Raw genomic sequence first — 25791 nt, 5'->3', positions numbered from 1 at the left:
TTCCAAGTTCAAGGTGCTTTCCAGCCCTAAAAGTGTTTTATCCTAAGTTTGGGGAAATTATATTTAGAAAAGAAGAGGTCATGTTTCCCAGAGGCTGTAGATTTTACCTAAAGAGTTGCACTGAAATAGTCCTAAGATTTTTAATGTTCAGTTGCTCTTTGCTCTTGAAAGTTAAAAGTTTCTTTAACTGAATCCCTTCTCTACTTTCTGTTTTAAAGTAATAAAATCTATGACATTAACTTTGAATTTGTACATAAATCAGATAGTAACAAAAGAGAAAGATAAAATCCAGCTTAAAAAAATGTTCTACATTATTGCTTCTAAAAATTTTAAGATAAATGAATAGAATTTGGTATCTGATTCAAAGTGTGCTGAGAATTTGTGACCCCCCTTGTTTTTTTAATAAGATAAAAATTATATGTTGATACTTAGCATGAATACAGAGCTGTTGATTTGTAAAATGACCTGTAATAATTTTTTTTGTCAATTATTCATAATGTCACTCTGTAGAAGGTCTTTATTTCTCTGCCCATTTTCCAGATAGGAAACCAGAAAACGCAACAAGGTAAAATTCACTTAATACAGCTGGGTGATGGTAGTAACTTGCCTGGCTGCACTAGCACAGGAACGGAAGTCTCCTGCATCCTAATCTTTCTAAAACGTACCACTAGCCACTATGATGGAAAGAATCATTTATTTCATAAACCTGTCTTGGATAGAATTACAAGCGAACAGAGACAAGCTAGTACCAGCTTTCATCTTTGCCACTGTGACAGACATGGAATTTGAAAGGGCTCTGAGCAAGGCAACGTGGTACGTTCACATTAGCGACAGACACCCTTTCTTGTGGCCCCCCCAAGTGCTCACACGATTCAGGAAGCTCTTCCAAATTCAATAAAGCTAATAAAAATGTAGAAGGTTTCTTTTCGGATGATATTAATTCAAAGTACTTTCCACATCTGGTTGCGGAAGTAGCCTTGTCACGACTGAAGAGGCCTCCGGACCAAGCACGTACACAATCCAGCTCGGATGTCACTCAGAGAGACCTGGTACTGCCCCTTGGGGTGCTTGTCACTAAAAGGGCCCTAGGCTTTGAAAGAGCCAAAGGAGTGTCACAGGCCCTGGCATCAGCCACCGGCCCTGTAGAGGAAGCCTCTCCTTATAGCCAGGGTCCTGTCTCCTCTGGGCTAATACCCTGAAACACTTCTTCCATGGAACATAACCCAGATGAACCCTGAGTCAAGGCACTTCCAAGATACAGAGAGATGGCTGCCCACGCACATAGCCAGGACACACCAGCTAACCTGCTGTGTAAATGAATCTAACATAGAGCACATTGCTTTCTGATAGATCATATTTTCTGTAAGTAAATGATGAGAGAGCAGTGCAAAAATGTGCAGAGCCTCCAGACCTAGGGCTCATGTTGGCCTTGGAACCTTGCTTTTCATTACTAGACACAAGTTTGACATATCCTATAATCCAGCTCACCATGGGGGAACCAACCCACACGATCAGCCACTTGGCTAGAACCTTTTCCAGAATGGTAGGGGTTTGGGAACCCAGGCCAGAGGGAGTGATTCACTCCCTTTCAACTTTTATCTTTAGGACAAGATCAACCACTAGACATAACTCACCAGAAACCCAATTACTGAGAAAAGTGAGGAAATTAAATGTCTAGAAGATCGAGCAATGCACTTTAAACCTGGCCCTTGCTGTATTGAAAGTGCCCATACACGCAGCAGCTAGACTAGCGGTCACAAGCTCACAAGCTTGGAGGGGTCAGACAGGAAATTTCAGTGGACACTGTGGTCTCCCCACTGTGACGAGGACTGCGGCAAGCTGGAGTGTGCGAGCCTTGTCCACGCAGCTGACTCTTCTCAGCTTCGGCACGAGCTGGGAATGTAAACAGAATGATTCCCGGTGTCCCTGTCTTCAAAAGACGTCAGAAAATCCAGATTTCTATGTAAATTTTCTGAAATTTCGGACTGTGGATGAGCCATGTAAAATACATCTGGGGGCCAGTCTACATTCTCTGATCTAGAATACTGACTGGGAAGGTAAGTTGCTTGAGAGGCTGCAGAGCATGGTCGTTAACATGGACTTTAGAGGCGGACTGCCCACGTCTGAGTCGTGGCCCCATCCCTCGCTGGCTGTCCTGTAATCTCTCTTTGCCTCAGTTTCCTTATCTATAAAGTGAAGATAATACTAGTACCTGCTAATAAAGTTTAATGAACATTAAATAAGTTAACATCCATAAAGGGCTTTCAGTGGTATCAGGCATTTAGTTAAATGCTAAATTAAGTGTTTGTTTTTTCTTTTAAAGTTCTAAAAAATATATCCCAAGGACCCAGGCCAGCTTTGGAACTTCCTGGATGGCAGATATATTCAAATTTCTCCCTCATGCTTAAGCTCACCAGGATGGAAAAACATTCTGGGAGAAAATACTCCACAAAAATAGATGGGGAAAGGTGAAGAAACTGCAGTATAAAATTTTGGGTGTCATAGCCTAAAAGACAGAGGGACTTAAATATTCCAGCACTAGGGTCTGCTGGTTTTACATGGAAATGGGATTTGAGTCGATTAATGTCTCTGTGGACTTAACAACCCTCCACAAGACCTGGGCAATTTTGAAAGAGAGAAAGCAAATGGTTCCTCCTGTACACAGGAAGAAAGGAATACTTGTTTAATTTCTGAATTTGGACTGAACTAAGTTGGCCTGTAGGTTCTGAGCGGAGGCAGAGTGGAAGGTGAGGCACAGTGGCTGGGAGTGGATGCTTGTTCTCTGCTAACAGGCAGAACAGGGGCAGCTGACTGTGGGATGAAAGCTCAATAGCTTCCTCTCTTCTCAAGAGACAATTAACTTCCATCTGTTGAAACCTCCCCTGGGAACCCCTGATATCCCATTTAACCTCCTTCCATAAACCCGGTGTGAAGTTAAGAAAACCAAACCCATTTGAAACGCAAGCCTTTACACATCAAAAGTCACGGGAGAGGACTGGTTGACCTACAGGTCACCATATGAGACACAAAGAAGCAAAAAGGGACATTTAGGAACAACTGCTGTTTCGAGGATTGTAAGTCAGAGACTTAACATCTGCTCTGGCCCAAGAGCCAGCTTGAGCTGCCTAAAATGAGGGATATAAAGTACATTTAAAAAATGAAACCTCAAAGAAAGAAAAAAGAAACCTCTAGTTGTATGTGCTGTTTACTTAGAAAGATGAAAGCATTCCCTTGTGCCAAAGAGGTCTCTGTGAATGTTCTGAACTAGGGCAGCAGGTGCTGCTTGGCGCCCTCTGAGGGTCTGAGTAACACAAGCTGCCGGCCCCGAGACGGTGCCTGAAGACAAGTGGACTCCACTGAACGGATCAAACGATTCTCCTGACAACAAGGCTGGAGCCACTCTACTTCTAATCTGGTTTCAAACAGTTTGGTTACTTGCAACCTAAGACATGGGAGAGCATTTGGGGGAGGGGGGCCGGGATGATAGAACTACACTCCTGAAGTGCACGTGACGGGAAGCCCCTACACTAATTTTTCTACTGACCATGGACATTTTCTCTCCCACTCACTGCCTTTCCACTTCCCCTCATGTCCTGCATTTTATTAGTCTGTTTCTAATTTCCCTGGTCCCTCCAGTGAGCGTTTTCTTATTCTTCATGCTTCATTCCTTATAGCACAAGACCAGCCATTGATCCATCATTTATTTAAATCCCAAACTATATTTTACTGCTGAATAAACATATGGTTTTTCCAGTCTGCCATGGAAGAAAACATGAGCCTCATGCTTAAATGCAGAGCTAGGACAGCTATTATCCTAGAGTATAACAACAGGTTTTGATACAATATCGTATGACTTTTTTAAAAAAGATAACGGATTAAGACTGGGCACCTGAATCATTCTTTTAGGAATTTACAACACTATTCATTCACCTCATACAGCAAACCTTAACGAGTATTCCCATGTAGCGAGCACTCTCAGTACGGGGGACAGTGCGATCAATGATGCAGCCACTGAGCTGGTCCGACTGGGAGGCCTGCGTGTTCCACACAAGTGGACCAGCAGTGGGAACAGGCTGGGATACAGGGAAGCACAGAGCACAGTGGAAGTAGGGGTCAGAGTCTCCCGAGGAGGTTGCTGGGGACAAAGGGGAGTAGTTGGAGACACCTGGAGATGATGCTCAAGCTGAGCAGGAAGGGTGAGTGTCAAGCAAAGTCACAGGGGACTGGCATCCCTAATACAGTGAACAGCAGTTGCAAAGAGGTCAGGGAGCACTTGCGGCTTCTTGCAAGATCTTCTAGGGATTGGGTCTGGCTGGAGCATGTGGGAAAGTGATGAGAAATGAAGCCGGGCAGGTAAAGCCTTCACCAGTCAGCTCCTGAAAGGTCACAGTCAGGGAAGAGAGTTTATAATGAAGGAGACGGGAGCCACTCAGACACTCTGCATCTCCCTGGAGGCAGGTAGAGGGTGAATGGAAAGAAAACTAGATGGGAGGCAGGTACACTTGTTAAGAAATTATTGTTGTGACGTGGGTGAAACATAATAAGGATCAAAATGAAGACAGTGGTAATGGAGATGAAATAGAGAGTTGGCTGGAGGAGATATTTAGAGGGAATGAGCAACAGTGATGCTGGGCTAAGTGACTGATTATATGTAGCAAGTGAAAGAGAAATTTAGGATGACCCTAACTATGTGGCTTGGTAATATGGTAGAAACTTCTATTGTTCTTCCACGTCTGGGTCTCTTCTCTAGACACACAGGAGGATAATACTCCCTTCTCTTGCTTTTGGGTAGGACCTCATGGCTAGGTCTGGTCAATGGACTGTGACCAGAAGTAACGAGTGTTATTTCTGAGCCAGATCATTTGATCGCTAATGCGAGATCCTCCGCTTTATCTTTCCTTGGAAGCATATGCTGATAAGAAGATTCCATAAGATGAGAAGCAGTCTGGAATGCTGAGCCTACGCATAGAAGGAGCTACCCTGGAGAGTCCCTTGGATCCGTAATGGATTATATGTGGGTGAGAAATAAACTTTAGCTGTGTTAAGCAAGAGATTTGAGGGGTCGCGTGTGTTTTTTTTAATAGCAGCATAATATAGTCTATCATGACAGAAACAGTCAGCTATATTTAGAGAAATGGATACATTCAAATGGAGGCTCACATTTACTTACTCTTTAATTTCTTTTTTAGTTTAAAAGGTTTATTTCTTGGTATTATTTCTATTCTTATTTCACATTTATTTCACGTTTTAACTTGTATGTACCGCTCATAAAACAGCTGCCTTTTACGAACGCACAGATAAGTACAGGTCATTCTTGTACTTGCCACACAAAAACTCAGCCACTCTGGGCTCCTTCTGGCTACTCAGAGATTGAATGTCCACTTCAATGCCCTCACAGTTTTAACCATTAAGTTATATCCTCTTATCTCGGAGCTCTCTCCCAGGGAGGCTTTCCTGTCTGTGTGGGTGAAATGGAAACTTTCATCTGTGTGGGTGAAACATAACTTTCAAAGCACCAATATCCTTCATCATCCTGAATCATCTATTTCACCAGAATAAGAATGTATATGATAATAGGATGTACTCCCACAAAGCATGATCTCAAAACACTGTAAAGTGTATATTTTTTTCAGCTTTATCGAGGTATAACTGAAAAAAATTTTAATATATTTAAAGTGTACATGATGATTTTTTAAAATTTTTATTGGGGTACAATTGATTTACAGTGTTGTGTTAGTTTCAGGTGTACAGCAAAGTGAATCTGTAATACAAATACATATATCCACTCTCTTTCAGATTCTTTTCCCATTTAGGCCATTACAGAGTACTGAGTAGAGTTCCCTGTGCTATACAGTAGGTCCTTATTAGTTATCTATTTTATATATAGTAGTGTGTATGTCAAACCCAATCTTCCAACTTATCTCCCCCTTACCCTCCGGTAACCATAAATTTACTTTCTACATCTGCAACTCTATTTCGGTTTTGTACATGATGATTTGATACATGTATACATCGTGAAAGGATTCCCACTATCAAGATAAATAATGCATCCATCACCTCACATATTTACCCTTCTTTTTTGTGTGTGAGAACACTTAGGTTCTACTCTCTCAGCAAATTTCAATAACAGAATACAGTATTATTAACCATAATCATTATGTTATACATTAGATCCTCAGACCATATTCATTTTATAACTGAAAGTTTGTGCATTTTAACCAGATTTTCCCTATTTCCCCCACCACCAGCCCCTGGCAACCACCATTCTACTCTCTTGTTTCTTTGTGGTCAACTTTTTTTTTTTTGTAGATTCCACACGTAAGTGATACTGTGTAGTATTTGTCTTTCTCTGTCTGGCTTATTTCACTGCATGTTAGGATTGTTTTTTCTATTTCTGTGAAAAATGCCATTAGATTTTGATAGAGATTGCACTGAATCTGTAGATTGCTTCAGGTAGTATGGACATTTTAACAATATTAATTGTTCCAATCCATGAGCACAGAACATTTTTCATTTGTGTCTTCTTCAATTTCTTTCATCACTACCTTATAGTCTTCACTGTACAGGTATTTCACCTCCTTGGTTAAATTTATTCCTAAGTATTTTATTCTTTTTGATGCTACTGTAAATGGGATTCTTCTTAATTTCTCTTTCCAATAGTTGGTTGTTAGTGTTTCAAAACACAATAATTTTTGTATATTGATTTTGTATCTGCAACTTTACTGAATTCATTCAATAGTTCTAACAGTTTTTTGGTGGAGTCTTTAAGATTTTCTATATATAATATCATGTCATCTGCAAAAAGAGACAATTCTACTTCTTCCTTTCTGATTTAGATGACTTTTATTTCTTTTTCTCATCTGATTACTCTGGCTAGAACTTCCGGTACTATGTTGAATAAAAGTGGTGAGAGTGGGCATCCTTGTCTGGTTCCTGATGTTAAAGGAAAAGCTTTCAGGGTTTCACCATTGGGTATGATGTTAGCTGTAGGTTTGTCAAAAATGGGCTTTATTATGTTGATGTACGTTCCCTCTATACCCACTTTATTGAGAGTTTTTATCATAAATGGATGTTGAATTTTGTCAGGTGGTTTTTCTGTATCTTTTGAGATGATCATATGACTTTTATCCTTCCTTTTGTTAATGTGCTATATCATCTTTATTGATTTGCATATATTGAACCATCCTTGCATCCCAGGAATAAATCCCACTTGATTGTGGTATATGATCCTTTTAATATACTGTTGAATTCAGTGTGCTAATATTTTGTTGAGGATTTTTGCATCTGTATTCATCAGGGATATTAGCATGTAATTTCTTTTCTTGTAGTGTCCTTGTCTGCCTTTGGTATCAGGGTAATGCTGGCTTCATAAAATGAGTTTGGAAGTGTTCCCTTCTCTTCTATTTTTGGAACAGTTTGAGGAGGACTGGTATTATTATTCTTTAAATGTTTGGTAGAATTCACCAGTCTAGCTAGAGGTTTGTCAATTTTGTTTAGCTCTTTAAAAACTAGCTCCTAGTTTAAATTTTATTATTTATTTATTTAATTTTTGGCTGTGTTGGGTCTTCGTTTCTGTGCGAGGGCTTTCTCTAGTTGAGGCAAGCGGGGGCCACTCTTCATTGCCACGCGCGCGCCTCTCACTATTGCAGCCTCTCTTGTTGCGGAGCACAGGCTCCAGACGCGCAGGCTCAGTAGTTGTGGCTCACGGGCCTAGTTGCTCCGCGGCATGTGGGATCCTCCCAGACCAGGGCTCGAACCCGTGTCCCCTGCATTGGCAGGCAGATTCTCAACCACTGAGCCACCAGGGAAGCTCCTAGTTTTATTGACCTTTTCTAATGTCTTTTTAGTCTCTATTTTATTTATTTCCACCCTGATCTTTTTATTTTCTTCCTTCTACTGACTTTGGGCTCAGTTTGTTCTTCTATTTCTAGTTCCTTGTGGTGTAAGGTTAGGTTGTTAGTTTGAGACCTATCTTTTTTCTTAATGCAGGCATTTATCACTATAAACTTCCCTCTTAGAACTGCTTTTACTACATCCCATAAATTTGGTATGTTCTATTTTCATTTGTCTCATGGTATTTTTAAATTTCCCTTTTGATTTCTTCTTTGCCCTATTGGTTGTTCAGAGGCATGTTGTTTAATCTCCACATATTTGTGAATTTTCCAGTTTTCTTCTTGTAATTGATTTCTAGTTTCATATCACTGTGGTTGAAAAAGATGCTTGATATGATTTCAGTCTTCTTAAATTTATTAAGATTTGTTTTGTGGCCTGACATATGATCTACCCTGGAGAATGTTCCATGTGCAACTGAGAAGGAAAGTTTTATATTTGTCTATTAGGTCCATTGGTCTAATATGAAGTTTAAGATCAATGTTTCCTTACTGATTTTCTGTCTGGATGATCTATTCATTGTTGAAAGTGGGGTATTGAAGTCTTTTACTATTATTGTATTGCTATCTATTTCTCCCTTCAGGTATGTTAAAGTTTATTTTACATATTTTGGTGCTCCAGTGTTGAGTATATAAATATTTACAATTGTTATAACTTCTTGATGAATTGACTCCTTTATTGTTATATAATGACCTTTCTTCTTGTTAACTCTTTTGGCTTAAAGTCTATTTTGTATGACATAAGTATAGCTACTCTTGCTCTCTTTAGGTTTCCACTTGCATGGAATATCTTTTTCCATCCCTTTACTTTCAGTCTAAGTGTGCCCTTAAAGCTGAAGTAAATCTCTTCTAGGCAGCATATAGTTGGGTCTTTTTAAAAATCTATTAAGCCACTCTACGTCTTTTGATTGTAGAATAGCCCATTTACATTTAAAATAATTATCGACAAGTATGGAATTAGTACTGCCATTTTGTTCACTGCTCTCTGGCTGTTTTGTACAGTTGACCCTTGAACAACATGGGTTTGAACTGGGTGGGTCCACTTATATGCAGATGTTTTTCAGTAAATATTACAGTATGACACAATCTGCAGTTGATTGAATCCACGGTCAGTGCCCCTAACCCCATATTGTTCGAAGGCCAACTGTAACTCCTTTTATTCCTTTTTTCCTCTCTTGCTCTCTTCCTTTGTAATTTGATGATTTTTCTGTAGTGGTATACTTTGATTCCTTTGTCTTTATCTTTTGTGTATGTACTATAGGTTTTTGTTTTGTAGTTACCATGAAGATTATATAAAACATCTTATATTTGTAACCATCTATTTTATGCTGATAACATCTTAACTTTGAATGCATACAAAAACTCTACATTTTTACCCCCATATATTTTATGTTTCTGATGTCACAATTTACATCTTTTTATAATGTGTATCCATTAACAAATTATTGTTGTTATAGTTATTTCAAATACTTTTGTTTTTATACTTTACATTGGAGTTATAAGTGATTTACCCCCCGCCATTATAATATTAGAGTATTCTGAATTTAACTATATATTTACTTTGCCAGTGAGCTATATCTTCATATGTTTTCATGTTATTAATTAGTATCCTTTCATTTCAACTTAAAGAACTCCCTTTAATATTTCTTGTAAGGCTGGCCTAATGGTGATAAAGTCTTTTAGCTTTTATTTGTCTAGAAAACTCTGTATCTCTTCTTCAATTCTGAAGGATAATTTTGCCAGTTAGAGTATTCTTAGTTGGCAGTTTTTTCTTTCAGTACTTTGAATATATCATCCCACTTCCTTCTGGCCTGAAAGGTTTCTGCTGAAAAGTCTGCTTATGGTCTTATGGGGTTCCCTTATACATAACAAATTGCTTTTCTCTTGCTGCTTTTAAGAATCTCTCTTTGTCTTTACCTTTTGGAAGTTTAATTATAATGTGTCATGGTGTAGGTCTCTTTAAACTTATCCTATTTAGTACCTTTTAGGCTTCCTGGACCTGGATGTCTGTTTCTTTCCTCAGGTTAGGGCAGTTTTCAGCCATTATCTCTTTGAATTAGCTTTCTACCCCTTTCTCTGTCTCTTCTCTTTCTGGGATGCCTATAATGCATATATTGGTCCATTTGGTGTTCTATAGGTCCCTTAAATTATCTTGACTCTTTTTCATTCCTTTTTTTTTTTCCTGCTCTGATTGGATGAATTCCACTGACCTGTATTTGAATTTGCTGATCCTTTCTTCTGCTTGATCTAATCTGCTTTTGAACCTGCTATTGAATTGTTCAGTTCAGTTATTGTAGTCTTCAGGTCTATGATTTGTTTGGTACTTCTTAATATTTTCTATCCCTTTATTGAAATTATCATTTTGTTCATGCATTGCTCTCCTGACCTCAGTGAGTATCTTTATGACCATCATTTTGAACTCTCTATTTGGTAAATCACTTATCTCCTTTGTATTAAGATCAGTTTCTGGAGATTTATCTTGTTCTTTTGTTTAGAATATATTCCCTTATTTCTTTATTTTCCTTGACTCTTCTGTGTTTGTTTCTGCACAGTAGGTAAAACAGCCACCTTTTCTAGTTTTGGTCTCACGTAGGAGATGAACCTCATCAATCAGCCTCGCCCAAGCTCAAGTTGCCTCTCCAACCTTTGTAATTGTCTAAACTGCCATCTTTGTTGTTAGTAGCTCCCAGGAGTTGAGTGTATTTCAAGACCCATGAGTGTCCCAAAGGAGAGGATTGCAGTCAGCACCTAGATACAGGCTAATTAGAAGCCTGATTCTCAGGTAGCAGGTGGGAAAGTATGCAGTCAAACTCCTTCCAAGGAGAAACTGGGAGACAGGCTTTTTTGCCTGCTTCCTCTGCACTGTGGATGCTCAAATTTAGAAAGGAAGATAAAGTGTTTCACATGGCTATGCCATAACTTAAACTAACATTAAGTCTGAGATGACTATGGCGTGTCCAGATGGAGACATGTCAGGGGGTCAGATGAAATATATAGGCTAATTGGACAGTCACCAGTGGAAAGTGGAAAATGAAATCATGGGTGTAGAAAAAACATATAATGTGAAAAATGGATTAGAGGGGAAAAGGGAAGATCCCCAGAATGGAAAATTTGGAAATAAAAAAAGACAGTGGTATCTTAGAAACTCAATGCTCTTAAAAGTCTATTGCATTGTTGATGCCACATTACTTGTTTCTAATGATAAGATCTTAGCAATACTTTTCTCTTCTTTCCTTTGAAGCCTATAGGTGATCAAATGTTTATATCTTCGTGAACACTCATACTTCTTACTGAGACATTCTTAGGGTTTCATCTCAGGTTGAGTCACTGCATTTGAAATAATCTTTGCAGGACACTAGAGGTTACCTAAAGGCACTTTGAGGATAGGAAAAGATGAAGAATGGAATCTAAGCTCCATCCCTGCAATATATACTACAGCAGCTCTGATCTTACTTATTTCTATATTGAGCTTATGTGTAAGTTTCTATTTGAAGAAAGAGTTCTGCTATTAAGAAAAAAAAAGACAAAGAAAACTACTGGTCTTGGTGAACCAAAAATCACAATATTTTAACATAAATAGGAAATCTTATGGTATAATTAATGAATCAAAAAAATTTTCCTCTGGGGTAGAAAATGCTCCTTGTTACCAAGGTATAAGGGGCCCCTGGAATCCAGGGTCATCCTACTTTCCCAGCTCTGTGGCTTGCCACTTTCCACCAAGCTAGACACACTCTCCAGACATAAAATAGCCTCTCAAAGTACTGTGTTATGACACACACAGAATTTTTTTTATAAAAGATGTCCTGACTCCTTCATCTGCTGGCAAATTCCTGCTTTCTGTTTAAGAAGTCAGTTCAGATGTCTACCTTCAGTGATGCCTTTCTTAACTCCCTCCCTATTCCTCACATAAGTTATTCCTTCCACTCTGTTTATAATTATAGCACTTTGCTAACATCTCTGTCATAATCCGTTTTATATATTTTTGACTCTCTTCCCCACCATGCTGTGAGTTCTTTCAACTCTGGGTCCCAGTGCCTACTGATTTAATAAATGAAGACAATATCAAAACTGCTTATGAGCCAAGCGTTGCTACCATATGATTGTGACATAGCAAAACACGGAATAAATAATAAGATGCCAGGATGTGATTTCATTTTAACTTGCCCTTACTACACAATGTCCATCTTCCTCCTCAAACTCTGTCTCCTTTTTGATTCATAGTTCTTTCGGATAATAGAGTTTCAATAAGACCTATTTGGAGGCACAACTACTCATTTTCTCTTTGGCATTTGTGAATTTCCAACATGGCTCCCATCCCAAAAACAATCTAATACTGACACAGCCAAGACAATACAGATGCACATATCTACTCATTCAGAGATATGCTGACTTCTCTCTCCTACAGAACTCTGACTTTTCACTGAGTTCTAGTCTCCAAGAACAAGGCCAGAAGAAATAATGTAATGTAACACTGGTTTCCGATTTTCTGCTAATGCCATTGATCTTGCTATTACACTTCTTACAGTATCTTTAATTTGCTCTTCTATGTCCAAAGGAAAAGGGGAAAGAGATTTACGTGCTGAATGGGGTAGCAAGTCAAATTCTGTTGTCTGCTGAGAAGACGGAGACATCGAGGAAATGGAGGTGAAAGAGGGAGGACAAGATATAGTTCTTTCTCTCCCAGGGTCAATAACTATCTCTGCTTCAAAGAGGTTGAGGAAATCATGATAAGTCAACAAAATTAAAGAAATCAGTAGCATAATTAATGCATTTGGTTTGCCAGTTTTAGTACTGAATAATCCATATCCCAGAAAACCCCTTTTGTATATATTTTAATTTTTCTACAATGAAACAACAATCTATAATGAACTTATTGAATAAAACAAGTTTGTTTTTTTTTTTTAAGGTAGGCTAAATGCTTGAATACAATGATTCTCAGCTCTAGTGAGTATACTAATCACCAGAGAAACCTGTAAAAATGTAGTCCTGGACTCTGCTCCCAGACACTCTGATTCTTTTGGCTTTCATGGGACCCAGGGTTCTTTATTTTAATCAGCACTGACATTCCCTCCGCTTCCATGCAGTGATTCCAATGCAGCTGTCCTGACGGTCACATGTTGAGAATGACTGCTCTGGGGAGCTGTGGGGGCAGAACATGCCCCCTCCCCACAAATGCCCATTTCCTAATCCCCAGAACCTCTTAGGTCCCAATGGCAAAGAGGAATTAAGTTTACTTATGGAATTAAGGTTGCTAATCACCTGACCTTAAAATGGAAAAGTATTTTGGATTAACTGGGAAGTGCAATCACAAGAGTCCTTAAAAGTGGAAGAGGGAGGCAGAGTAAAAATCAGGAGAGGAGCTGTAATGACAGAAGGAAGGTCAGAGCAATGTGATATGAGGAGGACTCAACCCACTGTTGCTGGCTTTGAAGATGGTGGAAGGGAGCCAGGAGACAAGGAGTTTGGGTGGCGTCTAGAAGTGGAAAAATGAGGAAACATATTCTCCCCTAGGGCCTCCGGAAGGAACCGGCCTTGCCCACACCTTGATTTTAGCCCTGTGAAGTGCGTTTTGGACTTCTCACCTCTAGAACTGTAAAATGATAAAACTGTGTTATTTTAAGTCATTAAGTTTGTAGTAATTTGCTATAGCAGCCAAAGGAAACCAATACAGGCTGCTTAGTTTTTCTTGGCTTGAGTTAGTTATCAGGGCTGAGGAGCCAAGAGACCGGGCTAGCCCTGCCCACAGGGGAAGTTCACTGAGGAGCTCATTAAACCCTTGCCCTTTCCCTCTGGGTCACTGGGGTTTTCAGCCCACCCCCCCACCCCCGCCCCGGTAGTCCCACTGTGGTTCTTGCTGGTAGAGCACAATATATACAGATGCAAAAAGCAGGGGTTGAACATTTGGATGGGAGGAGCAGAGGGAACAAAGAACTCATAAAGAAACTTGAAGACACAGACTGAGCAATGCAAAACTGGGATTTTAAGACCACACATATGATATTTTTTAAAAAAGGAAAAAACTAACCAAAGTATATAAGTGCTCTACTTCAAGAAAAGTAAACATGAAAACTGCAATGTAAAAGAACAAATACATTAAATGGTAATGAATCGTTGGATAACTGGGTGAGTACCTGCTATAAAGACAATCTTAGACTGCCACTTGTTCTCACATATTTGATTGCATTTCTCACATATATGACTCCATTTGAAACTCTCTGGTTTCATGAGATAGAAAGGGAGATGAGAAAATTAGTGTTCACCCAAAGAAGCCTTATCCACAGCAAGTTAGTTCTTAGGGCTGCATGTGTACCTGGGTCTTGGCTTCATGTACAAGTGTTTTTGTTTTTCACTGTAGAATGCTGTGATGGATAGAAGATATAATCCTTGCCCTTAAAGAACTTATTATCACTTATTATCTCATAATTATGTAATTGTCATTGTAAAAAAAAAAATCCCTCAAATTTGCAGAAGCGTTCATTACCAGGCTGCCCTTAAATAGTAAAGAAGACTGTTATGTTCCCTGATACCACTAAGTATTCATTTATAGGCTTTTAACTACCACACCTGACAACGAATTAGAAGGTACTGTGAATTAAAATCAAAGCCAAGAAAATATTTCACAGATATTATAAGTTAATGGGGAAATGAATCAAATTATAAAAATTCGTTTCAGGCACAGTTGTGCAGGACATAGCTACTATATAAATTAAAGTGTATCTGAATAGTAATTAATGAACTACTACACAATTGTGACGTATTCTGGGACACAGCTGATTTCCCCTAAGTTATCCCTTTGAGGCCACAGATACAAAGCCTGTAACGTCGGGGCCGGTTTCAAATGAATAGTGTTTTCTTAATTATGACCATGAAGCCTTTCTTTGGCTTGAACTTTCTAAGTCTTGGACAAAAGTTAGAAGATGTTTAGCACATGCTTTTTCTGAAAGTAAATTATTCAAATTACAAGCAAATATTAACTAGTGATTAATTTCTAACAGCATAATAAAGAAGGAACATAATTTGGATAAACATTTTTTAAATGACAAATACCCGAGTATAGCTTTGCCCATTTCTCACAACTTTGACTACTGTCACTTACTGTTTAAATCTAACACTAGTTTTCCCTAATGGGGACAACAGAACCCTTCCAGTATTTTGGGAAGAGTCAAAAGTCTGGTCACATGTCTTGCTCCTGGCCCCCTGGGATTAATGCCATATGACTAAAAGAAAACTTCTTCCAGCTTTCTCCGGCAGTTTATACTTCTAAAATGGCAGTAATAAACAACAAGGTCCTACTGTCTAGCACAGGGAACTATATTCAATATCCTGTGATAAACCATAATGGAAAAGAATAGGAAAAAGAATATATATGTATAACTGAGTCACTTTGCTGTACAGCAGAAATTAAACACAACAATGTAAATCAACTATACTTCAATTTAAAAAAAGGCCATTAATTATAATAGACGCTTGTAAGCACTTGATATTTCCCAACAGTTCTGCTGCAAATTTTTCCGTATTTTTTCATTTAACTTTCTAATAACCCAATGAGGCCAGGGCTGTTGTTCTCTCCTTACAGGAAGTGAAGGCTCAGGAAGGAAAGTCAAGTCTGTAAATCCTCACAGCTGCTCAGCAATAGGCCTGGGTTCAAATCCACGCAGGCTGACCCTGGACCCTGCTTCCTCCTCAGCACACCCACCAAGCTCCTCACCCCCCTCGCCCCACGCCATAGCTTCTCATTGCCTTTCATCAGGTGTGAGGCATGACAGGGACAAACGCAGCATCTCTGTGGCTTGTGACCGTTTTTTCTCAACTCTGAGGTTTTTGTTTGACAAGCCAGATTTATTCCCTCAACCTGGATATTGGTTCTGTAACTACAGGGATGAAGTTTCTTGTCATTTGTCAGTTTGGCCTCTGCCAAAGACTTGCTTTCAATTTTTAGAAAGATTGGATCTCCTCCCTTTTCTTTTTGGAATGTCTTAAAGCCATGTTTCTCACTTTTTTTTTTTTTTTTTAAACTCTGGCTTCCTCTATCGTCTGCTTTTCCCCAGCAGCCAGGAGGGTTTAGGCTAGCATTCCATTCTGTGGTTGGTATTCTTAAAAATAATAGGGGACTGGAAATGTAGGGATGATGCCTTAGCAGGCAGGACCCCATTCCTCCATGGAAATGGAATTCAATTCCTTATCATTCCACATACATTGTGTCGGGGAGCCATTAAGTGCTTTGAAGAACACAAAAGCACTTTGAAGAGACCCGTGACTTTAACGTGCAACAAGACAGAGAACTGAACTACATGAATCAGCGATCAGAACACCACCTGACAATCAGAGAGTACTGTATACTTCTGAAAGCATTTTTACATACTTCATAGAACCTCAATTAACCTCAATCAACCTTATAAGACCCATGAAGCAAGACTACTTACTGCCATATGGTGGTTCAGGAAACATTTTCAGGAAGCTTTTTGTGTCAAATCACTCCCGAAGGCAACTCTGAGCTCCAGCCTCCCTCCAAGAGGCTAACAGTGAGTGAAATGCATCTACTTGCTACACATGGATATCAACAACCTATGACCACCAGGATCCGCCCTGCACTTTAGAATGCTGGAATGTCAGTGCTGACTAAGGCCGATGGGGTTAACGACGGACACCTGCATGGATGACTGGACTCTTAAATGCTGATGGAGAAAAGGGGCACAACCAGGAAAGGGGAGTGAGCTAAACATGTTAAGGTAACAAGAAACAGCTTATTATAAAAATTTGACCAAAAAAAACCTGTATATGCCCTATAGGATTGTTCTAATTTCCTAGAAGGATATAGAGTACTTGTAATTTTTATCTACTTTAAATGGAGGACTAAAAATAGAACTGTTCCATCAGGTAATCACAAAGATTGGTTACAGCCATGTAACTCAATTGCTCCCAACTGCAGATGAAACTCAAGGACTCAAAAACAAGAAGTCAGGGGCTTCCAGTTTCTCCCTGATCATCAACAGACCTGTACACATATGCATCTAAGATTGTGGCTTAAATATTCTAAACCCGGTTCTTGATTTCCCAGAATAAGAGAGGTTTTGAATAATGAATACTCACCTGTTCCTAATTTCATTTTAACCGATGAAATTTTATCATTGTTGCCAATCAAACTGATACCAAAGAAGCAACCAAATACAATAGTTTGAATTTCTTTCCCTGTTGTGTTTGTTGGGGCTTGGGGGTATGGAAGTCAAATCCCTTTTCCTCTGATTTTGCATTTATGTGAGAACTCTTGGAGGGATATTCCTAGCCTCTTCCCTCCCTGCCTCACTGTCCTATAGGGAGAAGCAGTGTTTTCTTGAATCAGACCCTTGGAGATAGGAACTGAGCATGTGTAGTCTCAGCTGTCTCTCACTCTGTTTTTCCTCTTTGTGATACTAACTGCCTGCAGGAAGCATGAACACCTGTATGCTCTCAGCATATGCTTAGGGATGTGGGGCTTATCACTGTAAGGCGCTCGCTCTCGCCCTCGCTCTCGCCCTCGCTCTCGCCCTCGCTCTCGCCCTCGCTCTCGCTCCTCTTTCTGATGGTAGTGGTGGTGGAGTGGGTGTGTATTTCTCCCATTCAATTTGAGTTCACAAGTCTTGGTCTCCAGTTTTGTTGACTTACTGGATTCTGGTGAAACAGAAATCAACATTCTCTCCAACTACCCTCCCTCACTCAGTGCCAGCGGATTTCTGCTGTGGTATTTGGCAATACTAAACACTTGGCTTGGGGAATATCCTTGTGCCTTAAGTAATTTTTCAGGAGCCGTAGACTACCTTGTTTTCTAATTTCACGTGTATGAGGCCAGTGCTATAATACTTTTAAGTGTCCCATCAACTCTTCATATTTACTAAAAAGCAATCCACTTGGATGATTTTGTGCCTAACTCTACTACTTAGTACATTAATACCTGAAGAAACAACATCCATGGAAGACAGCCAGTCTATAGCTGCTGAAGGAACTTCAGCCCCACCCAGGCACAGAGTGTCCATCGGTCTGGCTGAGACCAATCTTATCAAAGTTCCCATTAGCTTCCGTGTTGCTAAATCCAATGGGCAATTCCCAGTCCTCCCCCTCCAACCACCCAGCAGCACTGGACACAATTGTTCAGTCCCTTCTCCTTGAAACAATTTCTTCACTTGCTTGGTTTTTCCCCCACCTTCCCAGATGCTTTCACTCCTTTTCCTTTGCTGGTACCCCCCTCATCTTCCTGATCTCTGTGTTGGAGTCCCCCAGGGCTTAGGTCTCAAAATCCTTCTCGTTTCTGTCCACATGCACCTTCCAGGTGATCTCATGCAGCCTCATAGTTTTAACTAAAATCTACATACTGATAATCACCAAGTTTGTATCTCCAGCTTGGTCCCTCTCCCCTGAACTCCAGACCCCTATGTTCAAATGCCTGCTCATCTATCTTTGCATGTTTAATAGGCATCTAGGACTTAGCATATACAAAACTGGCCCCTTGATCTTCTAAACCTGTCTCCTTCCCAGTCTTTCCCAGTCTCTTAATGGCGACTCCACTCTAGTTGTTCAAATCAAAAACCACGGTGTTATCTTCAACTTCTTTTTATCTCACACCCCAGACAAATTAGAAAATTCTGTTATCTGGCCCATCAAAATATACCCAGAATCTGAACTCTTCTCATTACCTCCCTTTCACCACCGAGTTTAAACACCGCAAACCATCGCCAGGAGTATTGCAATGGCCTCCTAACTGGTGTCACTGCTTCTGTCCCTAATCTCCTTCAGCCTCTTCATAGCACAGTGGCCAGAGGGGTCTGACTTACACTTTAAGTCAGATGATGTCAATTCTCTCCTCAAAATCTTCCCGTGCCCCCATCGCACTGAGAGTAAATGCCCAAGTCCTTCTCTTTGGGGCCCTATGTGGTCTGGCCCCCATTTCCTCTCAGACCACCATCTCCTACATTCCCCTCTACCCTCTCTGCTCCAGCCACTCTGGACATCCGCTGTTGCCCAAACATCCCAGGCCCACACCTGCTGCAGGTCCTGGGCCTTTGTGCTCCTTGGGCCCGGCACAGCCTTTCTCCAAATTTCTGCCAGGCTCCTCCCTCATGTCCGTCAAGTTTTACTTAAAAGTCACCTTCTCCATGAGACCATCCCTGGCCATTCTACATAAAATCCCAAACTGCTGCTACTCCCCATTCCCCTACTCTTTTTCCTCCTTAGCAACCATCACTAAAATGCTATATATTTATCTTATTTATGTTGTCTTAAACATAAACTCCATAAGAACATGATGTTCTTGTGTTTTGCTCATTGCTCTATCTCAAGTACCTAATACAGGGCCTGGCACATAGTAGAAGCTCGATAATTATTTGTTGAATGACTAAACGACTGTGAAGTAATTTCTCAGAAATTTCTGAAGTAATTTTAAACTTTGCTTTAATGACTGAAGCTTTGATTCCTTTAGGTTTTTCATTCACAAGAGCAAAAGTTTCGGATTTTGAACTTTAATTCTTTGGGGCTTTGATTTTGGAGTTTTAATTGATAGACTTTACATTTTCTCTGTGAAATTCACAATGTGAAAAAAGTTTATACCATACTGAAGGCATCATCACATTGTTGGCATTTCATTAATATTTATCTTAATATTGTCATTTAATCTCCCTGCCAAATTTCTGATGAGCCTATTGGACAACGTGGCATGACTAGGGATGAATTTTTCAGCTTTGAGTAACTTAATTAATGCACCATCTCTGAACTTAGCATTGACATTCACTGTTCACTCATTCAATATAGTGTTGTCTATTCCTAGGGATTCTGTGCTTTTTCCTTTAAACCACAGGTCAGTTGCAAATTGGAGAGTTGAATGGCCCTTGTGCACATTTTTCTTTTCCTCACACAGGGTTTAAAATAAAACAAAAACAGATTTCTGGTTTTGTTCAAAAAATTCAGAAGATGTAGCAGCACTGGGTCCCCTTCCTCTGGGACATTGTATCTACCTTCTTTAGAAGGGCAGACAGTCTCTCTTTTCCCACAGACCAGCTCCAGGCATTTGATTCTGTCACCTGTCTGGCTGCTGGAAGCAATGCTGCTTGTAGATGTCAGCAACTGGCCCTGTTCTGAGTCTCTAGCTCCAGAGGGCCCTACTCTGCCCTTCCGTCGGCTGCACCACTCCTTATAGGTCAAGGAGCACGAGAGCCGAGAGCATGTGCCCACACTGAGCTGGCACTGACCTTCTCCAAAGCCAGACTACATTCCAAGGACTCAGGATCCCAGAACATCCCGTCCAATTTTTCCAAGCCACCAATAGGACCTATGTGAACCCTTGCCCAGGTTGGCCCTCCCAAGGGCAGACAGGCAGTACTGCTGCTATTCCCACAGGCAGACAGAGCATCCCTTGTGTATGTGCATGGAGGGGGTAGTTAGAGGATGGAGCTTGAAAATGCAGGACTGGAGAGTTCACGTGTATCTTAGGCCTCCCAAAGGTGTTTACTTCCCAGTCCCCAGAATCTGTTAATATGTTACCTTACATGATAAAAGGACTTTACAGACATGATGAAGTTAAGGATTTAGGATGGAAAGATTATCCTGGATTAGCTGGGTGGGCCCAATGTAATCATAAGACCTCTTATAAGAGGGGGGCAGGTGGATAAGAGTTAGTTGTAGGAAATAATGACAAGCAAGATGTTGGAATTATGAGAGAAAGGGGCCATGAGCTAAGGAATGTAGGCAGCTTCTAAAAACTAAAAAAGGTAAGGGAATGGATTATTCCTTCAAGGCCTCCAGAAGAAACGCAGCCCTGCTAAGACCTTGATTCACATTTCTGACCTTCAGAATGACAAGATGGTAAACTGGCCTTGTTTTAAGCCACTAGGTCTGTGGCAATTTATTACAGCAGCTACAGAAAACTAATACAGCTTGCTTGCATGGAAGGCCTCTCTTGAGAGGCCAGAAGGTGAAGGGCTGCAGGCTAAGGCTTCCATCTGTACTCTTGTCTCAGGCAGGCTCAAATATTAATTTGTAACAATACAGACTCAAAAGATATTGTTTCAGTGAAAGACTTAAACCAAAGTCTACACACGCAATCTAAGTTTTATGTGTCACATCTGTGCAGTGGCCAAAATGCCGGGTACTGTTAGAACAACAGTATTTGCGTAATCCATCCACTTATGTATTAGTCATGAAATTATTCAGGAGTGGGCCACAAAGAAGAATTTCATCAAATCATGATAAACCAGATGTAAGGAAGAATGATATTTTATTGGGGCTTGATTTCATGCATCTTTCTGACAAGCTTCAACTCAAATTTCCCTGTATCAAATTTCTCAAATATTTACTTGTGTTTTCTGTTCCCAGGAAACAGACACCATAGTATGTTGTTCTACAGGTCAAATATTGAGGAAATTAAAAACAGAAAATAAAAACAGGCCATCGGCATGGGCACAATGCTAATTCACGAGGGTTAGGGAATTAATGTCCTGATTTGCTCAACTCAGACTCTGACAATTTCCCTCAATTCATACACTTAAAATTTTTTCCCCATCAGAAATGTGATTGCTTCAGTGGTTTAGATCTACAGAACAATGACTTTTTTCCCAACTCAAAAGAAGTGCTAGAAATGAGTGTTCAGAGGATGGGCAAAAGAAATACCTAATGGAAAAAAAAAAAAACCATTTTCCCACAGTTTCCATTTTATCTTAGGGTAGTCTCTTAAATTTTGATTTGATTGTATATATACTCACCACAAGTCACTTTGTTCACATAAAGTTCATGCGAAACAAACAAACAAGGATCAAAATCACATGAAAGAATCTGCTTTATTCCCTCTGGTCCAATAATCTAAGCTGTTATTTTGTTTGAATCATTCCAAGAGCCAGCCAAGGGCAGTGAGCTAAGCTGTCAGATGCACAGTAGCTCAGTGGCCCACACCATGCGATGAATCTTCTTCTGGAAGAAGCCAACTCACCACGGAGGCTGAGAAAGGCTTGACTTGGTCAAAGCCTTGACATCGTCTCGACAATTCTGAAAAAGTCAAGGCATACACAAAAATGGTCTTTTTTTTTTTTTTTCCTCTGGAGGTGAAAGTCCTGGAGAACTAAGATTTTATCCATGGGTCCGCCTCTAAAGAGACCCAATTATAAAATGGAGAAGAGAAAATAAATAGGGAAAGAGGCAAGGGGACCTTCCAGGGACAACGTTCTGAGCAAAAAAGAAAAATGAAGAAGGAAAAAAGCTGTCATAAGTCACCTAAAGTACATCTGGCAGAAAGTGACGTGAAAATGTAATTTCAGATGAGTGTTCTCTGAAGTCTGGAAAGAAACCAAAACCTCATAAATATCCTAGTTGAGGTTTTGGAAGAACAGTATATGAGGCTGCATGTCATGTGCTTTGAGTGCAATTTAATTCTTGGGCTTTTCCTAAATTCATCTCAGGAAGGGGTAATCAACAGCATTCTTGGTGCAGCTTGACAAATAGTGTGCTGTCCTTTGGCTGAATCTGTTCTCTTGGATGTGTAGACCATACCTAGTCTCCTCAGAGCCTCCCATTTCCTGTCCTCTTTTGGAAAGGATGGAAACCATATCAGCACTCCCTCTCAGAAAGCGCTATTTATTTTAAAATAGAAAAATCTGGAAAAATACAGAACAACATGGAAAATTTTCCTAATTGCCCCTTGTACAGCTGCCTTGGCTCCTATCATACCCCTCTCCCCCACCCTCATCCCCGATTGAAATTCTGTGGTATTAGGATCATCAGCTTCTACCAGTCCAGCCCAACGCTATGCCTCTGCCCAACAGGGCTGTGACCATCTGCAGGCACTTACTTCAGCTGTGTGCCAGGGAACACGTACCCAAACAGATATTTTAATCCTCTGGAATTCAGATTTTTGAAAAAAATATTTACTCTTTAAATCTGACTGACCTTTGCAGATGTGTGGGTTTGAATCAATCAGATCTGTGTTATGATAAAGGCTAAGGGATGTGTGGGTTTGAATCAATCAGATCTGTATTATGATAAAGGCTAAGGTCTTTTCCTTTCGTTATTAAGTAGGAAAGGATGCTAGGGAAAATCTAGACTCTTTTTTAACTCCTTCTGATAGTATTAAATCTATCTTTTATGCCAAGGTCATATGTCAAGGAGAAACTAACCTGCTCAGAGCACGATTCCGTTAGCAGGAAGTTTCTTGGAGAGTACAATCCCTTTGGCCCTTCAAGTTGGCCCTCTGGTGTATCTAATCAGTTCTCACACCACGAATGAGAGTCCAAAAGTCAAAAAGGAGGAGGATATGAGGACCTCTACAAAATCTCTAACCTTTCATTTAATACTCTGCCTCTTTGAGAAACTGCATTTCCCTCCAGTGTTTTCCCTCACCATCACCTCACCCCCATTGTTTTCCTGCTACTTTAGGAATTGCTCTTTCTCTCCAGCCCTTTCCTCTGCTATTCATTCCTATTTTTTAAGCCAGAAAAATACCTTTTTCCCCTCATTCCAGCTCCTTTTGGGCCTTTCCCTCAAAGAGAAAAAGCTTAGTCACTTCTGTTACTTCATTCCAAAATAAAGTGGACGTCTCCAGTGTCTTAGAATGGGATTCCCAATATTTTCACTGATAGGAATGCCTTTTTATATACTCCCAAGCTCTAAGATCACTGGGGGAAAGACACGGATGGCACTGAGACCCCTAGGGTGCTGCCCCTCACCTTCATGGAGGGGTTTCCCAAAGTGTGGAATGCATACCGCTAGCATTCCGTGAGACCATTTTAGGCAGTGCATAGTTATGCTGGATTGGGGCTGTGTATTTGTGGCAGTGTACCTTCGAAAAAATATAGCTGGCGCATCATATCTGCAATTTCACAGCTATTACTGCTTAAGGCAAATGTAAGTTAAAATATAAAGAGAGGGTGGTTTAAAGAAAGATATTAAGTAAAAATAGTACACAGAGAATATGGATATAGTAAAAATCATGAAGACAGAACATGAATTAAAACTTGGGAAGCCATTTAACAGAAATGACTTGGAACTAGGAAGAATGAGGCATGAGGTCAGTTTCTGGCTATACTTCCTCTTCCCTTGCAAAGCCCTGAGCTTGGGGCAGAGTGGGGACACAGCTGTTACCCAGGCAGAGATTCACAACTGCACACCAGGGATCAAAATATGCAGAAATTTTCCCGAATGGATAAATCAAATTCGTATCCTGCTGTAAACCAAGGATAACACTGCCATTGAATTTACAATTAGAAGCATTCTGGTCCAACTCGTTCAGTTTAGAGGCTAAAAAGCCAGAAAGATTACATGACTTGGCCAGTAACTCCCTAAGTGAATAGCAGCAGAACTAGAACTCAAACCGCAAAGTTTGCTCATTCTAAATCTTTCTACTACGTTATTGCTGCTAGCTAGACGAGTCTTTCTGATGCCAACAAGTCTTATCTATTCCTGATTATATCTAGCTATATTTAAGAGAGTAGTGGGAGATAAAATCAGGGAGGTAACGTGAATGGTGGGAGGGAGACAGTGTCAGGACTTCAGGCCAGTATGAGGACTTTGTGGGGTCCAGCTCAAAGATGGAGCTGATTGCTGTATCTCATCTATGCAACAGAACCAGAGTAAGTGACATAAGCACTCAGAGAACAGTCACTGGGACAATCTGATACTATTGCTATAGAGTCCTCTTCTCAGAGCCTTCTTTCTTAACTTTTAATTTTAGAATAATTTTAGACACACAGAAAAGTTGCAAAGGTAATACAGAGAGTTTCCCAGCTTATCCTATTGCTAACACCATACACAGCCATGGTACATTTATCAAAACTAGGAAATTAACATTGGTACAATACTACTAAGTAAACTACAGGCTTTATTTGGATTTCCGCAGTTTTTCCATTATCTTGTTGTTGTTGTTCCAGGATGCAACCTAGGATACCACACTGCATCTGTCACCATATCTCCTTAGTCTCCTCTGATCTGTGACAGTTTCTGGACTTTTCCTTGTTTTTCATGACTTCGACACTTTAGAATAGGTCAAGTGTTGTGTAAACTTTCTGTCAGTTTGGGTTTGTCTGGTATTTTCTCATGATTAGTTTAAGGAATCGGAGGAAGGATACCACCAAGGTAAAGTGCCCTTCATTTCAAGGGATAGATGCTATCAACATGACTTATCAACAAAGATATTAATGTTGACCCCTTGCTTAAGGTAGTGTCTGTGAAGTTTACTACTGAAAAGTTCCTCTCTTTTTCTTTCCATACTTTATGTGTTAGAAGTATGTCACTAAGTCCAGTCTACACCCAAAGAAAATTAAGCTCCACCTCCTGGATGGAGAAGTATCAAACAGCTTGTGACAAATGTTAAAACTACCACAGTAATTAGGAAATATTTTGGGATAGAGACTTTGAGGCTATGCAAATATCCTTTTTCTCCTAAAATTTTGCCCATTAATCTTAGGATTCACCACTGGATCTTGCCTGCAGCAATTATTGCTGCAATGTTCTAAGGATGATTTTTTTGTCCTCGTTTCTTCTACATTTCTAGTTTGGAATTTTTCTGTAAGAAAGATTTGTTCCTTCACTCCTGTTTGTTTGTTTATTTATTTATTCCATCATTTGTTTATATCAGTATGGACACATGGATATTTATTTCATTCTTGTGGTTATAACCTATACTAATACTATCATTACGTTTTTTTTTTTTTTTTTTTTTTTTTTGGCCGTTCCACGCAGCATGCGGGATCTTAGTTCCCCGACCAGGGATCAAACCCGTGCCCCCTGCAGTGGGAGCGTGGAGTTCTATAACCACTGGACCGCCAGGGAATTCCCACTTTTTTTCCCTTAAATTATAGCTTTGGCTATAGGGAGCTTTCAGGTTGACTCCTGTAACCTTTGACATGCTCTCTCCTTTAAAAAATAGCACTTTCAAACTTTCTAGCACTACAAG

This window comes from Delphinapterus leucas, chromosome 17 (genome assembly GCF_059928025.1).
Source record: "Delphinapterus leucas isolate spDelLeu-1000000601 "Yukka" chromosome 17, BTC_Dleu_Yukka2, whole genome shotgun sequence".
Lineage (NCBI taxonomy): Eukaryota > Metazoa > Chordata > Mammalia > Artiodactyla > Monodontidae > Delphinapterus > Delphinapterus leucas.
This window is presented reverse-complemented; position numbering follows the sequence as displayed.